Genomic DNA, 16,434 nt, shown 5'->3' on the forward strand with positions numbered 1-16,434 from the left:
TGATAATTAATTTTTCCTAAGTGTAAGTAAATGCGGTTTTGACAAAAAGCAGCTTTTCAGGCAACACTGTGGGCAACACCCAGGAAGGAGTTGCAGTGAGTAGCTGGAAGGTGTGAAACTCCTTTAAAGGCACATAGGGATCTAGGAAAAAGGTCTTTGATGGCCTCATATTCATAACCCTCTGCCCTTTGCTCAGGCTTCTTTGACAGCAGAGGGTAAACTCAATATTAGTGCATTTATGTTTTGCAGAAAAAAACAGTAATTCTTAGACATAATAGATAGATGTGGCTAATACCACAGAATGACCAGGCTGCTTCAGAAGAGTGGTAAGATACTAATAATGCCTTTGTTTAAAAGGACTGAGACACAATCTCACATCTAGAAGTGAGGAAAGTATTTATCATTAGTATCATGCTGCCAGATTTAGTAGTGTGAAAATAATGCAAACAGTCATCTGTAATGCAAATGTTGACGTCTGATTAATAGAGAAAATAACACAAGCAATTAATCCACAAGGGAGTAGATCATTATAAATGTAAATTAGATCATCAAAGGGTAAGCCACACAGAAATAAAACTACCCCAAAACATGATTAATTATTGAAATTTCAGTAAAAAAAGGCATCTTTAACAATAGAGTCCTTGGAAGATGTGTCATGTGGTTCATCAAGATTCTGGACAGGGTTATTTTACAATACCAAAATTGATTAGCTTCATTATAAATATGATGGGGACATTTATTGCACCCTAGACAGCATTCTGTTTTGGTGACAGAGCACAGCCTTAGCACTAAACTTACTCATTTCTGGTTTGCACACACACAATTTTTGCTATAGGACATAGTTTGCTTGGGTAAGTCAGGAGATACCTGATAGCATTTTTTTTTCCGGGATGAGCATAGCCTTTACATAAATAAGTATATTTGTACCTGCATATGATCTTAATCACCCCAAGATACAGTGTTAGAGGAAAGCCTGTCTTTCTGATCAGGTCATAGAGATTTGTCAAAAATTAATTTCTCTTCATGCCTCTCAGAAAAATTTTCAAGTGACCTTGGGCAGATGACTTTATCTGTCTGTGCTTTATTCTCTACCTTGGTTTTGAATGCTTCAGCTTAATGATGTATAACATGAAATTATTTAAACAGTCTTCATTTCAAATAATGCTAGGATTACCCTTGTAAAGTCCTGGTCACTTTTTAAAAGCTCAATTAAAGACGTTATTCTTTTCTAACAAAGTAGTGCTTACTGCTCTTCAAGTGCTGTTAAATGCTCAAGTGACTTCTGCTTTGAAGATACACAGTATTTTAGCACTGTTTGTAATATTAAAGGCTAGGATTGTAATCTGCATCTTTCCTGCGGTTAAATTTTATATTTTCCTATTATTAGAGACCTACTTAAGACCTTGGCAGTTTTCCCCTCTTTCTATTCAAACTAGACCCAATGTGCTTTACCACAGCGGTTTACGTGCTTTTTGCATGGCATGGTGGTGTGCTGAACACCCTGCAGAACTTGCTTTGAGAGACACCTTGCTCCTTACGCGAGGCCAGTTTGAGTTAGATGCTGAAACCGGCTAGATAGAAACTTTGTAACACAGTTTTGAGTGTTGGAAAGTGGGCATTCTGTACTGCAGAGCGCTGTCACTGAGAGTATCCTTTCTCTAACTGAGTTCCCTTAGTGTTGGGTAAGCAGAGAGTTAATCATACACACTGATGACATATTCGTTAGCTCTCCCTGCTTACTTGATGTATATAGATTACTTTATTTTACATAGTCACACCCCTTATTGGAAGTCCTTATGTGGTTCTTTGGAGTCTTCTTGACTTCTGTTTAGTCAGCCTTATCTGCTTCTCTTTATCTGATAAGAGTAAAATGTTGTCTAGTTCTACTGTCCATATCAAGTCCCTCCTTTTCTTGGGACGGAGTTCCTTATGGGAACTAGTCTCTTAATATGTATATTTCATTTTATGATATAAGGCATTATGACAGCTATTACACTGAATCATCATGCAACCTAAAACACACATAGCAATTATTATGGTGACAGTTGTAAACAGATGTTTTAACTAAGTCCAGCTGAATAACCATGAAGTAAGATTGGTCCAAATTTCTTCAGATCCCCAGGAGGTGTCATCTGGAGCTGTGTATTGTAAAAACCGAGTTTGTTTCCAAATTTCCTGGATATCCGTAGACATTCTACCACTTTGATAGCAAAACAAGACTTAAGCATCTTGCTTTTTCAATTACCCGAGAGGATTATGCCCTTTTAGTTCTGGAATAATGTATCCATGATTTTACTCCACCCAGTTTCAATGCAGTGAAAGTTGTCAGTTGTACTTGCAAAGGTCCCCTCCACTTTGGCTGGAGCAGAGAGGTTCCTCAGTCTGTCAAGTAGACCCAGTCTCCTGGTTGGAACTCGTGCACTGTTGTGTCCAGTCCTGTCAGTCTGGAGATGACTGCTGCTCGCTGTAAATCCCGTGAAGTTTTACAAAGAGAAACAAGGTAATTATTCAAATTGACCCCTGTCAATATTTTGCTACTGTCCCATGGCTGAATTCTAATTCGAAGTACAGCAACACGTAATGCTTGGACCCCTGTCATGGAGGTTTCCTGACCTATTTTACCCAATTGCAATTTGTATAATTTGTTCAGTCTACTTTGCCACTAGCTTGGGGCCTATAAGGAGCATGAAGATCCCAAGCTATTCCCAAGGCTTTCCTAACCTATTGTACCACTTCTGCATTAAAGTGGGAACTACTGTCTAATGGCATTCTCAAAGGTATCCTAAATCTAGGTATTATTTGATTCAACAGTATTTTAGTCACATCACTAGCCTGGTTGGTGCAACAAGGGAAGGCTTCTGGCCACCCAGAAGAGGTATCCACCAGAACTAGGAGGTGTTAATACCCCCCTTTTCTGGGTAATTGAGTGAAAATAATATGCTGGTATTCACCCAGAACATTTCCAGATTTCATGGCTCCTAGCACTACTTTATTAGCTGTGTTAGGGTTCTTTATTTTACAAACTATACATTATTGGAATCTTGATTGTACAATCTGAGCCATTTAAACCCAATTACAGATTTTTGCAAATGTTTCAAAAGTTTTTCAGTACTCCAATGAGTGGCTTTATGTTCCACTATTTCACTCAAGATCATTTCTAGCACTACTATTTGGCAGGTTGGGGTAACTGCCCAACCTCGTGAACCAAATTTTGCTTCTAAGGTTTCAATTAATTGACAGTCCCTAGCACTGTATTCTGTTTTTTCTACTGGGGAGGTATCTCTGGCAAGGGTAGTAAAGATACATTTTATAATGTGCCTTTTTCTGCAGCCTCTTTGCAGCCTTGTCAGATAAATGATTTCCCAATTCCAGTTTGATCTTCTTACCTGCTTGGTGTGCTCTGCAATGCATAAAAGCAACCTCTGCTGGTTTCTGGATACTTTTGAGTAAATCCAAGATCTGCTTTCCATTTTTGGTTGACGTGCCTTGAGATGTCAAAAGGCCTCTTTCTTTCCAGATGGTGCTGTGTGCATGTACCACTCCAAAAGCCTATTTTGAATCAGTCCAAATGTTAACTCATTTTCCTTTACTCAGTTCCAAAGCTTGAGTGAATGCAAGTACACATTGAAGGGGCAGTGCCCCTGATTTGATTACCTCATGGTGTGTAGTCACTGCATATCCAGATAGTTGTTTTCCACTATGGGCAAAGCTGCTCCCATCAGTAAATGATTCCCAGTCAGGACTTTCTAAGGGTCTGTCTCTTAAGTCAGGTCTGCTGGAATACACTTCTATAGTTTATAAGCAGTCATGCTCTGGGGCTCCTTCTACTTGTTGGACAGGTAAGAACATAGCAGGGTTAATGACAGAAGTTGTTTTGAATGTCACATTGTCATGCTCCAGCAAGACTACCTGAGTACTTTAGCATCTGGCTGGGAGAGAGCCAGCGGCCCCCTTGTTGCTTGAGTACCAACTGCAGCATGTGTGGTACATAAATGACAGTGCTTTGTCCCAAAGTCAGTTTTTGAGCTCCCTGGATCAAGAGAACATTAGCTGCTACTGCCCTCAGACAACTGGACCAGCCTTGGCTGACATTTAGTTGCTTTGAAAAGTACACCACAGCCTTCCTGTGCTCCCTGAGGAACTGTGACAGCACTCCCCATGTGCATTCAAAAGGTGCCTGGGGTCTGGGAGCTTTGAAGCAAAGCCCTCATAAGGGCTTGCTTCAGTTGTAGAAAGGCAGCCCATGAATCACCAGTCCAGACTATCAGGTCCTTCTGAGCTGTCTTCAAGAGCTCATACAGTGGCTTTACTAGCAGCTCACAATTGCTGATCCACAGGAGACACCATCCCACCATCCTCAGAAAAGTACATAATCCTCTTACCATTCGTGGCAAATTGCTTCCTTTCATTCCTGTCCCAGCATCCTTTGTCCTTGGAGAATTTCGAATCCCAAGTAGGTTACTGTGGTTTGCTTTGTCTTTGGATCCTCTATATTCACTTATTCCCAGAAAATTCAACAAAGCCACTGTAATCTCAACATTGCTGTTTAGTTTCAGTGGCTATCAGAATGTCATCTGCATACTGTAACAAGACTCCAGTAGGGTTCTGATTTTTCTGTTCCTCCTGTTCTTTTGCCCATTGTTTTCCAAATATGATAGGGCTATTTTTAAACCCCTGTGGTAGAGCAGTCCAAGTCAGTTGGGTTCTTCTCTCTCTGTTTAGATTTTCCCATTCAAAAGCAAATAGCTCTTGACCTTCAGTCCTCAAAGGGATACAGAAAAAGGCATCTTTCCAATCTAATACAGTAAACCATTTCAATTTTTCACTCAAGGTTGTTAGCAAGGTATAAGAATTTCCTTCTACTGCGTGTATATTTTCTGCTATCTTTTTTATGCCTCTTAGGTTCTGTACCAGGTCGTAAGCCTTTCCTTCAGTTTGCATTCTTAACTGGCAAAACAAGGGTATTAAATTTGGATTCACATTCCTTCAAAAGGCCATATTTTATAAATTTTTCCACAAGGGGTTATAACCCCTTATGACTTTCTATTTTCAAAGGGTATTGCTTTTTCCTTACCAGTCCTGCTCTGGGTTTCAATTTAATTCTTACAGGCTCTGCTCTTTTGGATCTCCCAGGCACCTCTCCAGGCCAGTCTATCAGAATCACTGCATCCTCAAGCAATACTGGCAAATGGATCATGTCCAATTCCAGAGACTGTAATGCAAAAGTAGAGGCTCCCACATAATTAGGTTCTGGAATAATAACTTCTGTTTAGCCATTTTTAAATTTTATTCTGTATTTAGTTTTTCTGATAAATCTCCCAAGGAGAGGCTTTGGTGAATAGGGTAGGTACAAAAACTGGTGAGTCATCCACTGTTTTCCTAATTTAAAATGAATGGACTTGAAAAATGGCTTACTTTCACAATTCCCTGTTGCACCAACAATTGTTAGAGAAACATTACTCAAATTTTCTTTTACTGTATTTATCACAGAGTAACTAGCTCCCATATCTACTAAAAATTCTACCTCCTCACTGACCTCCTCATTTTCCAGCTTAGCTGTAATGAGAGGTTCTGCTGGGCAAGAATCCTCCAGTCCCCCTCAGTCATCATTGGTGACAGCCACAGGAGGGGAGTTTTTATGCTGCAGCTGCAGACAATCCCTTTTCCAATGCCCATATTTCTTACAGCATGCACACTGATTAATACCGAGTCTCCTGGGAGGGTTTGAGGTAGGTTGTCCACATCCTTGTCCCCTGTCTTTCCCTGGGGTTACCATTTCTCTGGAAATTCCTTCATTAACTCCAACTACTTCTTGTTTAGTTATTTCTTGCTGGTTTTCTCTATTCTGATAAACTCCCCAAGCAACATCTAACAGCTTTCCTGAATCATACTGGTCTTGTCCCTGAGCCTGTTGTAATTTCCTTCTAATATCATCTGAGGATTGCCCCACAAATATGGGGGCTAATTGAGTTTTTCCTTTCTCTGTTTCAGGATTGATGCTAGTATATTTTTGAGCAGTTTCTTTCAGGCAACTTAAAAATTCAGTAGGTGATTTCTTATGATCCTGCTTAATTTCAGACAATTTTGGCATATTGATAGCCTTTGGTATGGCATTTTGAATTCCATATAGTATCCATTGTTGATATCTATTTAATCTCTCTCTAAACATGGGCACATTAGGGTCCCACTCGGGATCCACAGTGGGAAAATTAATGTCCAATGTACCTGACAATTTACCTGTCAAAATTTGCTCTTCCACAAACCTTCTACTGGTTTTAACAACCATTTCTTTTTCTGTACTGTCAAACAACATTTCTAGCAGAGTGTCTATATCCTTCCAGTCTGGATCCTGAATTTTTATCATAATTTCAAATGCTTTTGCTATTTTGTCTGGGTCATTTTGGTAGGTGCCAGCCATCAACTTCCAATTATTAAGGTCTGTTATTGAAAATGGAACTTCTACTGTAGTTGAACCATCCATACCAACTGCCTGATGGAAGGCAGCTGCTCTCACATCTCTGTGTTTAGCTCTGGTTCTCTCTGCAGTTGGACTAAAACCTTCTGCTCCTTGATACATCCTCTCTATCTCTTCTGTCTTCTCCTCTGCTCCTTGATACAACCTCTCTGTCATCTCTACCTTCTCTTCTACAGCTGCTAAATCCACCTCTTTACATGCCAGTTCCCTCATAGTATCAGTCTCAGCAGCCTGATTTTCTCTTCCTCCATCCAACCTGCAGTTAGGACTGACCATAACATCTAAATCTGTTCTGGGGAGATGTTTAGGACAAGTTTGTCCTGTGCTGCACATAGAACAATGTTTTAACCATTTCCCTTGATTCTCCTTTTCAAGGACAAGCACAAAAGGGTCTGAGGGGGTTGGAGTCAAGCCACAATCTGTCTGCCATTCCGGGTGATTCCGTAAAGTGAAAAACATATCAGCATACATAACCTCATCCCATTTCTGTTCCTGTCTTAAAAACAACATTAACTTTAACAATGTGTTATAATTCAGGGTTCCATTTTGTGGCCACTTTTCTCCAGAGTCCAGTTCATATAACGGCCACCACTGATTACAACACTTAATCAAATTCTCCCTGGTTGCTGTTCCCCCAGGGGGGCCAACAATCTTTTTCCAGTGTTGCAAAATGCAACCGAGTGGGGATTTTTTCAAAATGCCCCTTTTAGATTGCCTATTACCCATCTCCGAATAGTAGACCCAAAATGTTACACTACAGATAAAAACGCAAATACAAAACAATTATGGATTGATAAAACCAAATCAAATACCAAATTCTGGAATGTCAAATAACCCACCCAATGCACAGGAAGAGCCACGTCTTATATGGGAAGGATTCCCAAAAGAATGCCTTATTATCAAATAGGATCTTACCCGTGTCCCAGACTGGTCCGGGGATCTGTGGTCTTCTCCAGGAAAGTCCCAGTGCCGGTGTGAAGATCCAGAGATCCCTCGGATCAATGGGAGATCAGGCAGTGTGTCCCATTTGGAGTTGCCAAAAACGATACCAAAATCGGCCAGACAGAAACTTTCTAACACAGCTTTGAATGTTAGAAAGCAGGCATTCCTTTTTGCAGCGCTGGTCACTCGGAGGCTCGAGTGTGCTGAGTGTTGGGTAAGCAGTGTTTTTATCACACACGCTGATTACACATTCATTAGCTCTCCCTGCTTGCTTGATGGGAATGGATTACTTTATTTTACCTAACTGCACCCCTTATCAGAAGTCCTTATATGGTTCTTTGGGGTCTGTCTTCAACATCTGATGTCCTTTTCAAGGGACTGTCCCTCGACCCCAACTTCTGAGTAACCACAATGTCAGTGTTTTGCATAACTTCCACTGTGTCAGCCTTGCAGAGCTGAGCTGGCATCCTGCTTGCGTTTTGCATGACTTTTGTTTTGTCTACCTTATCTACTTCTCCAAGACTTCCTTGTTCCCTTTATTTGATAAGAGGAAAATGTTGTTCTGTTCTGCTGTCCTTATAATTTTGATATCTGTTGCTGGAATGAGTATTTGAAAGTGTCAGAGGGAGGAAAAATGCAAGAAGTATCTCTGGTACTGGCAGACAGGCCTGTGAGCAGTCAGGGATGTACTTGTGGCAAGGGTCAAGAAAGGGCTTACGATAAACTTTGGTATACAAGACAGGTTGACAAGAATGTTGAAGCTGAAATACAATCTGAACAACTTTGTCTTGCTGTTCAATTAATTTTTTTTTTTTTTAATTTGAGGAAACAAGATTTTCTAAGTATTATATTATGAATAAATATTATCCAGGACATGCTATATCTTTCCTCACTTTCCCTTCTCATAAGAAACAGAACCGCGGTCTAGGTTAGCCTCTGTATTAGAAATTGGCTCAAAACAAGTTTTGCACACTGCTCTCCTTAGACTTTTACATCCTGCTTAGTCTGTCCACATCTCTGTCTGACTTTCTGTATATTCCACCTAGTAGAGAGTCTCAAGTCCTGGTTATGTCAGCAAATCACATTGTCACCCATCTTGAGCTTCAGGTTTTGTTTTGGTTTGGCACCTTACCTTTCAATTCTGTTTTGCCACAGTTTTTTCTTTTTTTTTCTGCTTTGAGGGACAGGAGGTTGAAGTCTCTGTAAAAGATGGGCATCCTTTGGAGCCTCTTGGCTGTTAACCAACACTGAGTCTTGACTGGTTCCATACAGGAATTGGTATCACAACCAAATTGTTATCCGAAACGTTTTCCTTCACTACAAGCCACAGTCAGTAGTTTTTATTGCTACTGAATATTATTTTCAGTCCTGGCAGACTTAGCTTTTGCAAATAGCACTCGAGTGCTGATGCTTGTGATGCAAATTTCTGTAGCTGAGAAGGCCACCTGATGGTAAATGTTTCTCCTTCTTCCTTCAATCAAATGGCTTTGAGGCATTTCTTGCAGGAACTTAGTTGGAATATCCTATTAGGTGCCTTTGTGCTTTTGAGGCTCCAACAGCTAGATTTGAATGCTGTAGAACATACACAGAAAACCCAGGAAGTAAGAAACAAATACCTGCCAGGAAAAAGCACTTTTGCATTTTTATACTGTCATTATATCTTAAAAACCAGTCCTTCTGGTCTGATTCCTGTGCACAGCTCTCCTATACAGGAAAAAACTTGACTTTGACTACCCTTTCATTTTATGCTCCTGAGCCTCTGGTGGTACCAGCAAGTCACTTCTGTAAGCATCCAAGTTTAAGTAGCAGCTTTTTTAGCCTGTGGTGGAAAGTGTCCCACCTGGTCCTCTTCAGCCTGAGGTGGGATGAGTGCAGTGCCTTGCCCTGAGGACCTGGGAACATAAACGGTAGAAAATGTACTTTCCTGAGTTCCCTTAGGGCTGTACAGAGAACCCAGGAGGGAGAAAGGCAGCTGAGAAGAAATGAATGTTGGTAAATGGTACTAAAAGCTGGCAGACAGGAGACATACGAATGCAAGATACATAGGGCTGTTAACTGAGGGAGACTGTGAACCCAATTTATGCCAGTGGCATGAGGAATGAAACAAGAAAGGTGGCACTCAGTAGGGTCCCTTGGCTCCTCATAAATTTTGAATTGTCTGCCTTTCCTTTTTTTAGTATCCTGTAAAAGGCAATGCTGGGATCATTAGAAGATGTGCTGGTGAGGATGATAGGAAGTGAAAGAAGAAATTTCCTTATTCTGGCCTCTGGCTTTCTGATTGTCAATGATTTGTTAGTCAGTTCTCTGGGGGTCAGATATATCTGTAGTTTGTGAAGGTGTTGTGCTCCAGTAGATTATGTTATTCAACTTATCTCGCCTGCATCTTTAGAACCACAGTTGGCATGACAATATTTTGGGCTCATTCCAGTGAAGAAAAGGATTTTAATTTTTCAGCACCCTCTGTGCAGAATGGCACTTACGCTTCATCTATTTCTATATTTTTAGTGTGAATGTAAAGAAGTTGCTGTTTAAAACAAACATGCGGAGGCCTGCTAATTCCTGGAAATCATTTTAATTAAGGGGAAGAGGAGAATAGGAAGGAGAGGCAGCCCTTTGGTATTCCTATCATGGATTAGTTGGTTTAAATCTGGAGGGCCAGTGTGATCATTCTGATGATCCTCCTCAGGATCCTTGCCCTCTTTGCCACTACATAATGCTTCCTCAGTCTGGGGATTCCACTAGTGTTGTCATTTCCTCAGGCCATGGTCACCTGGGAGCTGAGACTTTCATGTGTAATGCAAAATGTCTGAGTGCTCCCAGAGAGCAAACACTCAGTGCTAATGAGAAGTTAGCAGTAGGGTGTGAGCAGTTGCTTTGCAGAGCAAGAAGCATGAATTTGTCTTTTCAACTTTGTCAGACCCTTCCCATTGCATCCTCAGCTGACCTGCAGCCCTCTAAAAGATGAGGTCTGGGTATATTTGTCATTGAATTCTCAAGTCACTTGGGAGGCTTGTAGCAGCTGTGCACATTGTGTGCTGTGATCCATCCTTGTGGGAGGGTGGTAGGAGCATCAGTATCACAAATGGATTTGTTCTGCTTGTAAATAGGTTAAGACTGTGTCTTGTGATCTGGCTATAAATTCTCTGGAGGTCAGCAGAAGATTTTGATAAATATCTTGGCCTTTCCATGGGGACCTTCACATTTGAGGTACCTTTTTTTGACCAATCCTATGTGATCCTTAAGAGTGACCATTCTCTTTCCTGGCAATCTGAATTCCAGTCAGATAAAGACTCAGCTTTTCATTGTGGTCTCTGTCCTTCATATGAGGTAGTCATTTTTCAAGAAGTAGTTTTTAAACTCTGTCTGCCTCCATAAACTTCCCTGGCATGATTGTCTGTACAAGGCAGGAGAAATTTATTTTTAAATGCATTAATTAAAATAATTCCCAAACAAAATTAATTAACTTCAGTGAAATGTCCATAGGCAAGTACGTGAAGTGTCTTAAATTCAAGAAAGATATGTAGGCCAGCCTTCTTCCTCCTGTCTTTTGTGTATGCCATCTAGTTGTGCACTTGTTGAAGTGCTGTATGTGCATGGGTACTCAGCTGTCACTGAACTGGGGTTCTCATCCTGTCCCCTACAATGCACCTATTAGTAGCAGTCACATAATTATATTGGTGGGAGAGGTGGGGAATAATTTATTGATTTCTAAACCAGTTAAACTCATTTAATGGAAGGGCGGATGTTTCACAGCCGTGTATGTCAACCCTCTCAGTTTCATTCTTCTGGCATCACAGCTTTCTGAAAACAAAAGCCATGCACTGTCATGCAAAAGCCATGCATAGAGAGTTTTCTGTTGAACTTCTCATAACTTTATTATGAGGTGTTGTGCAATTCAGCAGGTAATTGGTCTGTGTACAACCCAAAATATTTCTGCTGGAGTATGTTCTAGTCACCAGCAGTTTGTCCTAATTAAATAATTGCTTCCATTAAGCTGAATGTCGTTAATGCAACTTAGATAATAGAGAAAGGTAAGTGGGCAATTTAGCTGCTGTGGACTTGTTGCAGAGTTTTCAGTGATTTACTTTGTGACAAGGAAGAAAGCATTGGAAAAAATTTCTACAGAACAGCTCAAATGAAAAAGGATCATCTTGCAGTATGCATGACTGCATGTTAGACTTGTGCTGAAAGCTTTTTATACTTGTCTAAGGTTGTATGACAGGTTATAGTTAGAGCTGGGAGGGAGGAGGCTTTTTTTTTTTTCTTTTTGTTCTTCTCTCTCTTAAGAAACTTCTAAGGCTTAGAAAACTTGAATATCCATGGCCCACAGGGCAGTGATCCAGTGCTTGGAGATGAGGCAGGTCCAAGATCAGGCTGGGGTGTTGCAGTTCAGTCAGTGAGGTAGAGGGCCAGGTACACGTTTGCATGAACAAGGCAAAGCCTGAGGGCTTGAGCTTCACTGCAGCTCCATAGCAAATGAGTTATTCCTGAGTTGGATATCTCACTTACCAGGGCTTTGGTTGTTCTTAGCAGGGATTTTTTTTTTTTCTAACACCTGAAATTCCAACCTAAAACTGGAAAAACTATGAAAGCCAGGCAAAGTGACAAAATCTTCTTTATTTGAATTAACCTCAGTGTTTGTGAGTGTTGCGTGTTTATGTTCAGTGTTTATGTTCACAGGAAGGAATGTGTTCATCTCTGGAATGGTTCTGTAACAGGAATGAGAAATGTGCAGTCAACCATGGATTGAAATTTTCTGTGTTTTAAAAAAACCAACACAACAAAAAAAAAAAAAAAAAAACAAAAAACACACAAACAAACAACCAACACCCAAACACCAACAAACAAACACAAACCCACAAACCAAACCCCCAACCAAACACACCACACCACCAAACCAAACACCCCCCCCCAACACCACAAAAAAACCAACACACCCCACCCACCCACAACAAAACAACACCCACCCACAGTGTTTTAAATGCTTCTGTCTAGTCCCAGAGCAAAGAAAGCCCAACAGAAGCAGGCATAGCTGGGACAGGATGAAGTCTTGATCCCCAGTCTTGCTGAGCAGAGCCCTGCCAGAAAGGTGCCCCCAGGCACAAGCAGAAAGCATCACAACTATTCCATTTCAGTGCCTTGTATCTGAGGCATTCCCTGAAAACTCCTGTTGCTAGCAGCAGCGCTGGATATTGGGGGACTGATAATCAGTGAATTCCTGGTAATTTTGTCCTTTCCACTGCTGTTGTTAGGGATGAACCACAGTAGTCTGGTTGTCAGTGGAAGCTAGAGAGGAGGGCAGGTGTGATCCTACACGAATTTCCTCCTGTTCTCACCTGTATTTCTCTCCCTGCTCTCAGAGGTCTGAAGTCATGTGCTGGAGTACAGGGTTTACCTTTCTTGTCCTGTTATTTTAAATGTCTTTTAAGTATCAGATAAGATCAAAGCCCCTCAAGTGTGCTTTAGATAAATGGCTTGCTCTTTGTAAGCAAAAGATTGAATTGCTTTGACATTTTCTAATCTTTCTGACTTCACATGTTGAAGTTGAAATGTATTGCAAAAAGCCCCTGTCATTTTTCTGAAGTCTGCTGGGTCTCTGAGGACGGGAGTAATACCTCACTTCCTTGCAATCTCATTTCTGTATCTGGTCTTGCAACCTTCAGAAGCCTGATATAAGGTTTTGTTTTCCTCAGGACTGTTCTGGCTTCTGGACAGTTTAGGCATAATTGTTACTAAATTATATCTGATCAGGAAATATGAGAAGATCAAATATGGATTTATTCTCTGGAATACCTCAATTTCTTGAGTTGCTCAAGGGTGAGGCTGAGTGACTTCTCGTTGATCAGTACTGTCCTATTCTCCATGGTACTGATCTCTGAGCTGCTGGAATTTATTATTTGGGGAATGAGCTTTCCCAGCCTTGGCTCTAATCTTATTTCCTTGTGAACAATATGTACACAGTGTTGACACAAAAAATTTCTGTCCCAAGCTAATATGCAGTGCAAGGGGTAACATATTTAGATGTCTGTGTTGGATTTGGGAGGCTGTGAAACTCATCATTTCTGCCTATTCTTACCAAATAGTAGATTGCAGCATTCTGCTACCATGGAGCCTGTCAGGAATAGAGGTATTTCTGTCAAGGGAAAGAAAGAAATAAAATTCAGTCCTTTTCTCTTTCTGCTCTGGTGCTTCCGGAGATGCAGAGCAGAGAAATGTGATCCCTGAGGATCTCTGCAAATGGTGAGATGAGGTTATATAGAGAAGGTAGAAATCAGCTACAGGATGCCATACATTGAGGAATTCCAGATTCAACTGACTTCTGATACCTCAGGCTTTAAACTGCCTTTTTTGGTAGTAGGCATTATAGATGATGCTGTCTGAAGGCAGCAGACAGCACCATCAGGGCTCTTCCACGGACACGGTGGGGGGGGGTGGTGTGTTGTCAATGAGCCATCAAATTCTTATACCAAAATGACTCTTTTGATTGTCACTTTTTCCACAGAAATGTCAGAATTAGTGATTCTTTATTGGTGGTAGAAGCATTTTGTCAATCATTCCTCCCTTGAAATGAGAACAATCCAATTAATAACGCTGAAAGGAAACGTTTCTTAAAGGACTGGAAAATGTACTGATTTTGAGTCCTGGTGAAAAATAGAGCCTTCAGTGTGCCAGTATTTAAAACCAATTGTTTTCTGACAAGCCTTCTTTTGGTAAGGAGTCTCACACATCAGGGGAGATGAGGAGGTAATGACTGTCTGGCTGTTGTGCCAGATGTGTCTGTGTGTGTGATGTGATATGATGTGATCCTCCTTGCTTAAAAACATACTCTCAGGTTGGAGCTACCTGTGAAGGTTTATGCTCGTTAGAGCTTCTCTCCAGCTGCAAGGGCAAGGACTGTGGCTCACATTGCTGGTGTTCAGATATTTTCTAATCTGCATTTGGAGAGTTCCCCAGTCCTTTCAGTTGCCTGGCTGTCTTCATCAGCTGACTCAGACCTGCTCTTAATCCCAAATTTCAGCCAAGGCTGAACCTTGTGTACCAGGGCAGGGAGGCCTTGAGTTAGAGATATCTTCCCTCCCAGAGCACAGAGTGCCCTGTTAGTTGCACTTCGGGCATGATGAAAATATCACTTATTTAATCTAATCTGTTTAACCTTGGCCATATTGCCACTGCCCTTCAGATTTCTGGTTTGCATTTGTGATACTGTTTTTCTTCCCCCTCTAAACAGAGCTCCCTACTCTCCCTACAGAGCAACTCTAGTTGGAGTGGCTGCTGAAGAGTAAGGAATTTTGCCTTTGTACAAGGCTTTTAAAGTAATCATTCATTGTTCTAAGATGATTGGATATGTTTCAGTGTCAGCACTGGGTATGCATTTTTAAGAACGCTACTGAAACTTTCATACAAAAAATCTGCTTTATATGTTCCTAGGATATAATTTTATTTGATTAAAGAAAGCATTGAATGCTGTGCTATTGAATAAAAACTTTGATTTAGTCTATCAAAGCATTTACAGCACTTTGCTCCTTCCAGGACAGGCAGAATTTAAACAAACACCAAGCAAAGATGGGGATAGAAACATTTTTTTGACCTTACATCCCTTTTGCTTTAACTGGGACTAGTTAGGCTGAATACATAATCATAAACTCAGAAGCTTAATTTGCTGTTGAAGGGAACTTTTTTAGCAGGAGTTTGAAAAGTCAGTGTGGTTGATGTCAAATAAGCCTGAAGTTGCATTGGCCTTGAGCTTGTTATCTGCAATACTGTCAGTTAACCTCGGTGGGCAATCAACAGGCGCTAGCAGAGCTTCTGGATTATGACAACAAAGAGACCTCAAGTTTTTTATCCTCTGAAAGTTAAATGAAAATGCTAAAAGACAATGAACTTTGTGGTCAATATTTTGACAGTGTCAGTATGGTTTTAGAAATTTTCATCAAAATGGATGTTGGCATTCCTTATCTAGTTTTCTGGCAGCCGTGAAAAAATAAGTCCATAAAACGTAAAGATTAATGAAAATGGAAGGAAAGGGAAAAGGGAAGAAATCTATTTTAGATTTTAATAATTATTTAGATTTTATTAATTTTATTTATCTCAATTTTATAATTAATTAAATTTTAGATTTTAGTAATGTTACTTATAGATGTGTTTCATTAGGTGGGCAATAGAACTTCTCCTCTGTTTCAGGCAAAAGTTCAGAATTTGTTTCTGGGCTATGTGCCTGGTCAGTTTTGTCTTTATATGTAGGTCTCTGTGCTGAAATGCAGAAGGATTCACAGCAAAGGAGCTAAAGTTGTGGTGATGTCTGAGAGAGTTCACTAGGTCAAGCAAATTCTCTCCCTAAGATTGTCAATCAGGCTAGATCAAGTGATACAGAAGACATACAAGCACTTTCTTGGATTAGAAACAAGTCAGAAACATTGTAGAAATAGTAGCTCCACCTTTAGTTGGTTTTATTGCTTTTGCTGTTTGAAACTGGAACAAATGTGGGATTCTATTCATTCTAGTAAACTGGAAACAAAAATAAAGATGCGTTTGTCCCGGAGAGGTACTTTTTACTACATAGAATTCTCCCTAGGTAATTTCCATTCATGCCTCACTTCTATAAAGTCCTCTCTTAAAAGCTGCTGGGAAATAGAGTTTGTATGCATTTTCCCAGTTATGGATAATCTGTTCCTGTGGTATGAATGTAATTTGGATTGAAGGTATTATGAGGGAGAGTAGATTTTGTGCCTTGCATGGCACTTTAGGCTCCATGCTTGAAGCAGTAATGCTGTTCTAGGCAGCAGAAGTGTTCAGAAGTGGATAAGGGCACATTAATGCAATCAGTAATTCATAGTCTCCTTTCCCACATAGAATCACTTCTTTCTTGAAAGATCTTCTAGTGCTATACTTGAATTGTTTAATTTATGTAATAGATTTTTTTTTTTCCTTCTTGGTACTTCTCCTGTGCTGAGTGTGTGCTTAAATGCGAAGAAATGGCCTTCTGTCTGTCTAATCTAATGAATCAATTTCATTTATTC

General features: G+C 40.4%; 1 protein-coding gene and 1 long non-coding RNA gene across 3 annotated transcripts in view; one reads left to right on the forward strand and one right to left on the reverse strand.

Annotated features, from left to right (window-relative positions):
- Positions 1-16,434, forward strand: part of TSPAN4 (tetraspanin 4) — a 348,147-nt gene that overhangs the window by 63,567 nt on the left and 268,146 nt on the right. The window lies entirely within an intron of this gene.
- On the reverse strand, positions 461-7,969 carry LOC146436514 (uncharacterized). The gene is made up of 2 exons (XR_014852690.1): positions 7,391-7,969; positions 461-2,464 (listed from the first exon to the last, which is right to left on the reverse strand). It is a non-coding gene; the product is annotated as an uncharacterized LOC146436514 (long non-coding RNA).

The sequence above is a fragment of the Lichenostomus cassidix genome, chromosome 5 (assembly GCF_008360975.1).
Source record: "Lichenostomus cassidix isolate B80296 chromosome 5, HeHo_3.0, whole genome shotgun sequence".
In the NCBI taxonomy this organism is placed as follows: Eukaryota; Metazoa; Chordata; class Aves; order Passeriformes; family Meliphagidae; genus Lichenostomus; species Lichenostomus cassidix.